Source organism: Anolis carolinensis, chromosome 5, assembly GCF_035594765.1.
Source record: "Anolis carolinensis isolate JA03-04 chromosome 5, rAnoCar3.1.pri, whole genome shotgun sequence".
Classification (NCBI taxonomy): Eukaryota; Metazoa; Chordata; class Lepidosauria; order Squamata; family Dactyloidae; genus Anolis; species Anolis carolinensis.
The window spans coordinates 9854004-9864757 of record NC_085845.1 but is presented as its reverse complement, the minus strand read 5'-3'; positions in this window follow the sequence as shown (position 1 = coordinate 9864757).

The window sequence follows — 10754 nt, the reverse complement described above, 5'->3', positions numbered from 1 at the left end:
ATGCTGGATTTCGTATCACAAAATCACAAGTCTAATACTTCCCAAATGTCTAGGACTGTGTGATGTATTTTCGAATGATGCATGCAGATCCCAGCAGGGTGGCCTTTTGTAGTTGACAGATCGTAATTTTGTCTATGTCTATTGCTACCAGAACAGTACCTATTGATCTACCCACAATTGCATGTTTTTGAACTGCTAGGTTGGCAGCAGCTGAGGCTAATAGCGGGAGCTCATTCTGTTCCCCGGATTCAAAACACTGACCTCTCGGTCAGCAAGTTCAACAGCTCAGTGGTTTAATCCGCTGCACCATGGGGGGCCTCTGTCCGATCCAAAACATAAATAAAAATTTAAAGCATTTGCTTCCTTGCCACATCAAGGAGCAATGGGATGGGGCCTGCTGAGCATCATGTGATGGCGCTCGGCAGGCCCAGTCCTCAAAATGTTGCAAGGGGGCAATTTGCCCCAGTGGGATAAGGTCCTTTGACAAACAACTCAAATTTCCAGCATATTGAAAAATGCAATATGAATAAAGGATCTTGGCATGGAACAAAAGAGTTGAGTGCATTTATTATTTTTCCCTTCCCAAAAGTAGAGAGTGGGTGTTGTTTATCTTCCATAACCCTTGTCCTTTTAAAGAGATGTGTTATCTTATTTTCCTCTATGCTCCCAGTGCTTAGTTTTTCAATCTTTTCCCCTTTCCTCCTCAAAGAAAAGTTAGCAGCAGCCATGTGGAGAAGCACTTTATTTTAGAGTCTCTCCTGCTAGTAGCCATCCTTTTGCTGTGGCATTTTAAAGACAACACCACCTTTCATCTGTAAATTACACCTTCACCACTTAATCCACAAGGGAAGTAATTAAATTTAATCTGGGGCTTGTCTTCTAAACAAAGACATCCTTTCTCTCTCCTATCAAGGAGTCAAGATAAGGAGAAAAAGGGTAGGGATTTCTTCGTAACTCCACTGACAAGGGACCAGCAAGTCTCTGAAGCATTCTCAGAAAAAAAAAATAATTCTCATGAACAGTCATTTAATGACCTTGATTTTCTAATTATTCTTTTTACAAATGCTTGAAAGTTTGCAAGGGAGAAAGGACCAGCTATAAGCATTGGTGCATTTAAAATAATAAAAGATGGCCAATATCCCATACTGGAGTGGATAGTATAAATGACCATATGCAGAGATAAACATTAATGGTTCTAGATAAAGGTAAAGGTTTGCCTTGACATTAAGTCTAGCCATGCCTGACTCTAGGGGGTGGTGCTCATCTCACAGGCCGGGCTGTGGCGCAGGCTGGTTAGCAGCCAGCTGCAACAAACTACTCTGACCTGCCCATGCCTGCGTCTGAGTTTGAGGCCCGCCCGTGCCTGCGTCTGTCTCTGTCTCTGTTCTATGTTAAGGCATTGAATGTTTGCCTTATATGTGCAATGTGATCTGCCCTGAGTCCCCTTTGGGGTGAGAAGGGCGGAATATAAATACTGTAAATAAATAAATAAATAAATTTCAAAGACAAAGAGCCATCGTTGCCCATAGACATCTCCTAGGTCATATGGCCAGTATGTTGTGTTAGGCTGAAATAAAATTTTAGGACTCAGTAGGGACTTGTATAGCACTGTAACCACTACATTACTACAGTATCACTAGCATGCTGCTTCTTCCCTAAAATTTGCCTACATGCTCACTCAGATCCATTCTCAGTAAGTCAAATAAAGGGTCCTTGGCTCTGTGCAGCATAGGTCAACATACGGATATGTGTACACCATGTTGAGAAGATCTAGGATTGAGCTTTTTCCCTCTCTCTTTCTCTCCCCGTTCCTTTCATCTTGGTGACGCTTATATTTGCAGCGCTGTTGTTCCAAATCTGAGAGATAAAAGGTTAGGAGGCATCTCTGTAAAAGGAAAGAGAAGGAGACTAAAATAACAATAATGGGAAGAAAGAAATAAGATGGATCTATCTGCAGAGAGAAAGAACAACCACCAAGAGAGATAATGAAAAGAAGATGTGGCAGTGAGCAAAGGGTCTCTGCTTACCCCATTAATTTTGTCACTTTGGCAAGGGAGCCACGATATGAGCTCTTCTAACAATTGTTTTTTTATTGGTGTCTTCTGTTACCAACACTGCTGGGATACAAAATATGGCCTGATCCTAGATCAGCTACTGAGCTTTGCAACTACCATGTAGCTAAGTAGCATCTCCAGGCCAGACCTCTTCTATTATTACCTACTGGTCATCAGCTGCTGTTACTGATTGGAGTTTGTCATCCAATCAGTTGGGGTGCAGAAGCCTGGTGCTTCCACTCCCCTTCCACAAATGATCTCAAGTGCAAACATCAGAAGCAGGATCCCTTTTACAGTTCCTCCTCACACAAGAAACCGCTCATAGGAAAATGATGGAGATGTTTATCTTCTGTATTTTGATTGATGGGAGAACGGACTCCCATTGCTCCCAGTGGCACAGCAAGTCAGGATTTGGGGACTTCTATGATCTTGTATAGGGCCCCTGGTGGCACAGTGTGTTAAGGTGCTGAGCTGCTGAACTTGCTGACCAAAAGGTCCCAGGTTCAAATCCCGGGAGCGGAATGAGCATCCACTGTTAGCCCCAGCTCCTCCCAACCTAGCAGTTCGAAAACATGCCAATGTGAATAGATCAATAGGTATCGCTCCGGTGGGAAGGTAAGTCATGCCGGCCACATGACCTTGGAGGTGTCTACGGACAACGCCAGCTCTTCGGCTTAGAAATGGAGATGAGCACCAACCCCCAGAGTTGGTCACGACTGGACTTAACATCAGGGAAAACCTTTACCTTTACTTATGATCTTGTATATATTCTCTGGTCTATTAAATATAGAAGGATCATGAATACAAACCAGTCACAAATGTGTAACTCTAGATTATTTATAACTATATCCTGAATTCTAACTCTTAGAATCATAGAGTTGCAAGAGACTCTTTGATCCATCTAGTCCAACCCCCTGCCATTTAGGAATATACAACCAAAGCATTCCCAGTCTCTTTTTAAAAATCTCAAGATCATACAATTATTTGGATGTACTATACACATGCACCCAGAAGGTTGCTTGATTTGTGTGTTGTCGAAGGCTTTCATGGCTGGGATCACAGGGTTGTTGTATGTTTTCCAGGCTGTATGGCCATGTTCCAGAAGTATTCTCCCCTGACGTTTTGCTCACATCTATGGCAGGCATTCTCAGAGGTTGTGAAGTACCTCACAACCTCTGAGGATGCCTGCCATAGATGTGGGTGAAACGTTAGGAGTGAATACTTCTGGAACATGGCCATACAGCCTGGAAAACATACAACAACCTGGCCTGATTTGGGTTCATATATTTTCATACTTGTCACTTCCCTTAGGTTGTACCTATCAATAATAGTGTAATGGCTATATTTGGGACACAGTTGTCTGTGCTAAGTTCTGCAGATGTAACTGTTGCCAGTGCCTTCAATATCCTACTTAGTTCACTGGGTTTGTGGAAACAGCAAGCATGTTTACAGAAACTCCATGGGTTGCATAATGTTGATATTCAACAGAAGGATGATGTAGCATAACCACCATGTATCTATTGAGTGTATATTGACACTGTGCAGGCGTGATGTAGAATCACAGCTTTTGTTTTGCTTTATGGCCAGTTGTTATTATCCACCATCAAGTCAGCTTTGATTTATGGTGACATGTGAATAGGAGACCTCTATGAGACCCTGTTATTAACAGCTCTGATCAGGTCGTGAAAAACCAGGGTCATGGCTTATTTGATTGAGTCAATGCGCCTGTAACATGGATTGAAGTGCCTTCCACTTTACTAAGCACTATTGGGTTTTTTTTTTCTAGTGAGTCATCCTTTCTCATCTCAAAATACAATAGGCTCAGTTCAGTCAGTTTGGCTCCTGGGCAGAGTTCAGGCTTGATTTGCTTTAGGGAATATTTTTGCTGGTTCATGGTATCTATAGAACTCTCCTCCATCATCACACATCAAATGTGTTGATTTTTCTCTTGTCAGCTTTCTTCACTGTCCCGCTTTCACAACCATGCATAGAAATCAGAAATATGATGACACAAATGATTCTGACTTATGCATTTAATGATCTCTCTTTATATTTTATAGTCTTATCTAGTTCCTCTATAGCTGCCCTTGCAGATCTTTGCTGTCTTCAGATTTCTTGACTACTGTCTCAAATGTGATTGATGACTGAGTCAAGGTACAGAAAATCTTTAATGATTTTATGTCATCATCCACATTTATCCATTTCATACAGAAGACACAACAAGGTAACAGCAGCAGTTATAACAAGGTCTGGGCTTTGAAGGTAGGAGCATATTCTGAAGTAAAGAATGCCACAACATCAGCAGAACTGGAAAGGCCTCTTACATTTAGGATTTTTGAGGAACTTTGAGATAATTCAAAACTAGTCTTCTTGAGCTAACACAGATAATTATTGATTTGAAGTCTCCTGAAACCAGAAAACAAATCACAAGAAAAAGAAGCAAGATTATTGCCTAGTTATGGTTGGGAGAAAAGAGATTCATGATGGAGAGAAGATGAATCCAAATAGTGGAATAACCACCCAGGAAAGCTGAGCAAGGAACAGTGGTAGAAACATTGGAATATGGCTCTGGAGAGTAAGGTTCGATTTCCCACTGCGTCATGGAAACCCGCTGAGTGCTCTTGGGCAAGTCATACACTCTCAGCCCCAAGAAAACCTATGGTATTTTATCCATAGTGTCACCATAAGATAGAAATGACTTGACCCACCTACCTTCGTGACCGTATCTCCCTCTATAAACCTGCCCAATCCCTACGTTCATCAGGGGAGACTCTCCTGTCACCGCTTCCTATATCTCAGGCTCGCCTTGTGGGAACAAGGGAGAGGGCCTTTTCTGCTGTGGCCCCCCGTTTGTGGAACTCACTGCCTAGTGAAATTAGGCAAGCCCCCACTCTTTTAGCCTTTAGGAAAGATTTAAAAACATGGCTATTCCAATGTGCCTTCGGAGAGTAACTGTTCTTTTGTCACTCCCCTCAACATTTATCCCCTAGACTGTTTCATTATCTGACGTCCCTGTTCCCTGAGGTTTTTATCTTGATCCCTTTCTCACCCTGAGTTTTTAACTTAGTGTTCATGTGGCTCGCCCCTGTTAGATTGCTTTCTTGATTCTGTGCTGTACTGTATATTTCATCAATTGTATTGGTTAATTGTATTATGATATGTTGTTTTGTTGTGTTATATTGTATTGTCCTGGGCAGGGCCCCATGTAAGCCGCCCCGAGTCCCTTTGGGGAGATGGTGGCGGGGTATAAATAAAGTTTTATTATTATTATTATTATTGAAGGCACAAAGCAACAACAAAGTAGAGGAATCTCCAAAAACAACTTCTCCAACCTGCTTTGTTACTTGTTTGCTTACTTGTTGTGACTTCTACACTTGAATGCACAAAACAACAAGAGACTCTAAATCTGACAAGCAGATGACCTATTAAGCCTTGAAATGCCAAAACAATACATTCACCTTACCTAAATGTGAGTTCTGTTGAAGTAAAATACCTTTTTGCAATGTATTCTTTTATTACACACTAACTTGGGTGCCTGGCGATGCCCAGGTTATTTGAAAAAGTGAGGTGAACTACAACTCATATCATGTCAGGTTAATTCCCTCAAACTCCATCAATACTTAAAGTGGGTCATGTTGGCCATGTATGGCATGTTTGTTCCAGATGCGTCATTGGTGGAGTTCAGAGTGCTCTCTAGCTGCAGAATGACTGACAAGTTCCACCATGGTAGGTCAGTCCCCTCAAACCCTTCCAGTAGGTTCAGTTGGTCATGTTGGTTGTATGTGCCAAGCTTGGTGCTGGTCTATTGTCGGTGGCGGTCACAGTGTCTCCGGATGTATTTGAACTAAAACTCCCAGAAACCAAGGCCAATTCCCCTGAAACTGCTCTAGTATCTTCAGTTGGTCATGGGGGTTCTGTGTGCCAAGTTTGGGCTAGGTCCATTGTCGGTTGGGGTCACAGTGCTCTCTGGATGTAGATGTTCTGTCTTGACACAGGGTGAATTACAATTTCCATTATGTTGCATCAATTCCCCAAACCCTTCCAGTATGTTCAGTTTCTGAACAATTCCATTCTGTTTGCTGTGTACCATAGAAAAGAGTAGGAAAGAGTTATGGAAGAGGCAGTAGGTTGGATCATGCAAATTCCACACCAATGGAGAGAGTGAGAAACACTGAGATGTCTGTGGTGGAGAAAACACATAAAATTGAGGATGAAATTGTTCCCAAATAAAAGCATTCATTTGGGTGGTGGGCAGTGGTGTGTTTGTGGAGAATATTGGCAGAAGTTGGCGGTTTGCTCTATAACCTGCTATATCACTGGAAGGAGGGCATTTGGTGTCTCCTCTGTGGTGGGGGTCATAGTTGTTTGTGGAAATAGGAGCCTGTCTGTAAGAATTGGGCACCCCAGTCACATACATATATAAACACACATACTTTCACTTTTATTGTAGATATAGAACAGTGGTTCTCAACCTGGCATCCCCAGATGTTTTTGTCCTACAACTCCCTGAAATCCCAGCCAGTTTACCAGCTGTTATGATTTCTGGAAGCTGAAGGCCAAAGACATCTGGGGACCCCAGGTTGAGAACCACTGATATAGAAGATATAGATATTTAGATAGATGTAACTGTTATGAGAACCAGTCTTCACAAAGCTCACAATGCAGTAAAATTTGAGCAAATTGGGGGAAGCAGCCTCAAAAAACAAATGTCAGTGTTTTTTGAAAAAAATTCTATTCTTACCACTTAAGTAGTTTTTGAACCTTGAAAGCATGCCTATTCCTATGCCCACACAAGTTGTCCCATTAGAAGTTATAACTTTGACCCTATGAAAGTGAAACATCTGGTAGGGACTTTTGGCTGGCAAGTGATCTATGCTGACAGAGCGGATCATGTTGGCACATCCAACAGCAGGTTGGGGATTATAAGTTTAAACGCTGTCTCTCGTGTAATAAATTTGCTCAGTTGGAGATTAGATGAAAGAGACATTGATGGATGGGGAGTACGAGCCACCTTTGCTGGTTGTCAATAAGAACCCTGCTGTGAAAGACAGACTTCCTGGCCCTTCTCCAAGCCACTGCAAAGAACAACCACAGAACAGAAACTGGATTGCCAGGACTTTTAAAGCTTGCTGAAAATGTGATTTTGCCTAGGGAGGAAAGCCAGAAAGAAACACTGCTTTTCCACTGAAAGCACTGTAGTAGTTCCACTGCCAAGGGGAAAAAAGACAGTCTGAATAACATCTTCTAAACCACTGGGGCAAGGAAACACAAACATTCCAACATAAGAAATGTATCCCACCTGTCACTTTTTCTGTTGTCTGGATTCATGGCAGAGTTGTAGCTATTGGAGAAGGGGAGGGATAAGGACATTGACCCAAATAAAGACTTTGTTACCCAAATGAAATTCCATATGGTCATAAAGGTGAAGGAGTCCCTTAGGACTATCCAATCCAACCCCTGCCATGCAGGACCACATAATAAAAGCACTCACAATAGAGGACGATCCAGCCTCTGTTTAAAAACTTTCAGAGAAGGATATTCTGCCACACTCCAAGGCAGTGTATTCCACCACTGAATGGCTATAACCATTAGGAAATTCTTCCTAATGTTTAAATAGAATATTTTTTCCTGTAATTTGAATCCATTGCTTCATGTCCCAGTCTCTGGAGCAGCAGAAAACAAGTTTGCTCCCTCCTCAATATGACATCCTCTTAATTATTTAAACATGACTATTATGTCTCTTCTCAGCTTTATCTTCTCCATGCTGAGCATGTTTAGCTCCCTCAGATGCTCTTCATAGGACTTTGTTTCCAGAGCTTTGATCATTTTGATTGCCCTTCTCTGGAAATGTTTCAGCTTGTCGGTACCCTTCTTGAATGTTGGTGCTCAGAACTGGACAGAGTTATTCCAGATAAGGTCTGAGCAAAGCAGAATAGAGTGCTACCAAGACTTCCCTCAATCTAGATACTATACGCTATAGTGCAATTATTACTGTATATACTTGAGTATAAGCCTAGTTTTTCAGCCCTGTTTTAGGACTGAAAAAGCCCCCTCCCCCTCGGCTTATACTCGGGTGAGGGTCCTGGTTAGCTTATATTCATGTTGGCTTAAACTCAAGAATATACAGTACATTTATTATTATTGGTATTATTACATTTATTATTTTACTCTATTTTTATTACTATTAATACATTTATTATTTCACTCTGATAGTACAGTAGAGTCTCACTTATCCAAGCTAAACGGGCCAGCAGAAGCTTGGATAAGCGAATATCTTGGATAATAAGGAGGGATTAAGGAAAAGCCTATTAAACATCAAATTAGGTTATGATTTTACAAATTAAGCACCAAAACTTCATGTTATACAACAAATTTGACAGAAAAAGTAGTTCAATACGCAGTAATGTTATGTTGTAATTACTGTATTTATGAATTTAGCACCAAAATATCATGATATATTGAAAACATTGACTACAAAAATGGCTTGGATTATCCAGAGGCATGGATAAGCGAGGCTTGGATAAGTGCGACTCTACTGTATTATTATTGTTATTGCATTTATTATTTGACTGTATTTGTTAGTCTTATTACATTTATTACTTTACTCTATTATTATTAAAAGGATACATAAGCACATCTACATTGAAGAAGATGAGAATGATGATTTAATCAAAGTTGAAAAGCCTTGTCTTAAATTACAGTTTTATGTAAATTTCCAAAAACATTTCACCTTCTGATGCCTCAATTAGTGTAATTTTATTGGTATCTATTTTTATTTCTAAAATTTACCACTCTCAGCTTATACTGGAGTCAATGTTTTCCCAGTTTTTTGTGGTAAAATTAGGTGCCTCGGTTTATATTCGGGTTGACTTATACTTGAGTATATACGGTATATTGCTTTTATTACCATGGTTCTATATTATGTAATTCTCAAGCATGTAGCTATGGAAGCTATTTAGGATTCTCTGTCAAAGCAGTGTAATGCCACAAATAACTACAAATTTAGGGACTTTCTAGGAGGCAGCTATGACAATTAAAATATTATTGATGTAAGACCCCTGTATCAGTGGAACTCATAGCTTAGGCTTCACTTACCCTAGTTGAGGAAAGATGGTCTCTCTAGGTATTTGTTTAGTCTTCCAGGCAATTTTATGGTATGCTTCTCCTCTGAAATGATCATAGACTTATGTTAGAGGTCCTATCAAATTTCTAGACGGAATACCCCTCTAGAAATCTCTAGGTTCTCCAATGCAACTCTGTGATAGCCCTGGATGAGAAGTGATTTAATGGGGTCCAGTTGTATCATTTTCATGGTTCGTATTCCCCACAGATATGGGTGTCTTGCTGTATATGTACATTTGTGTGTGTGTGTGTGGGGGGATAACGAAGTATTTTTAGCATTTAGTAAATGGTTAGTAAATGGTACATTTCAATCTTTTTCTTTGAATGATTTGATAGTGTGCAATATTAACAACACAGGTAATGAAAGAACAGTTACATAGGCGAGAAGACAGGATCTGAGAGTAGTGAGATACAGAAAGATATCAGTTATGACACTGGCCATAAATCTTTGAAGAGTTGTGTATTTGTCAAGTAGTTCTGAGGTGTCAAAGAAGTATAATGTGACTGCCTTTAACACTCACTCCATTGAAGTAAGGGAACTTTCTGGGAAGAATTAATTATGTTACATGAAAACCTCTGATGAGAACCAGCATAGAAAATATATGCTGATTAAAATTCAGTTAGTGACATATACATAGATAAATTGCATTATGCATAGGAGATGGATTATGAGCCATAGTGCAACAAATATCTTTTGCTGAGGGGATACTGGATTATAACTGTTGTCTGCTGTGAAACCAGTACCACAGTCCATACTTCTGCTAATAGAGTGGAATTTGTGAATATACAAATTCTATAGATGGCACAGTGTGTTAAAGCGCTGAGCTGCTGAACTTGCAGACCAAAAGGTCCCAGGTTCAAATCCCAGGAGCGGAATGAGCGCCCGCTGTTAGCCTCAGCTCCTACCAACCTAGCAGTTCGAAAACATGCAAATGTGAGTAGTTCAATTGGTACCGCTTCGGCAGGAAGGTAATGGCGCTCCATGCAGTCATGCCAGCCACATGACCTTGGAGGTGTCTATGGACAACGCCGGCTCTTCGGCTTAGAAATGGAGATGAGCATCAACCCCCAGAGTCGGTCACGACTGGACGTAACGTCAGAGGAAACCTTCACCTTTACCTTTTATATGAGATGTATTATTAGCCATAGTGCAACAAATATCTTTTGCTGAAGAGATACTGGATTACAGTTGTTGTCTGCTGCAAAACCAGCACGACAGTCCATACTTCTGATAATAATGTGGAATTTGTGAATGATAAATTCTGTAGATGGCAGAATTTCAAAGAAAGTTGCAAAAGAAAGTATATTTGCTCAGAGTTTATGCTTAGGAAGCACATTGTACAATGAAAAGGTGTTGTGTGGGAAATAGGAATACAGAAAGATTTTATATGCAAATCATTAATGTCTGGTGGAGTTCTGAGAATTAGTGGTTCATAGAAATATATAAAACATATGAAGCAACGCTAGAGTCCAGTATGCATCGTATCTCATGCCAAGACTAAAAACACTTTGTAGGACCTCTAAAAATGGTTGATCACAAATCACTTGCTGTCAGTGTTTCCTCACTTATCACTAGGG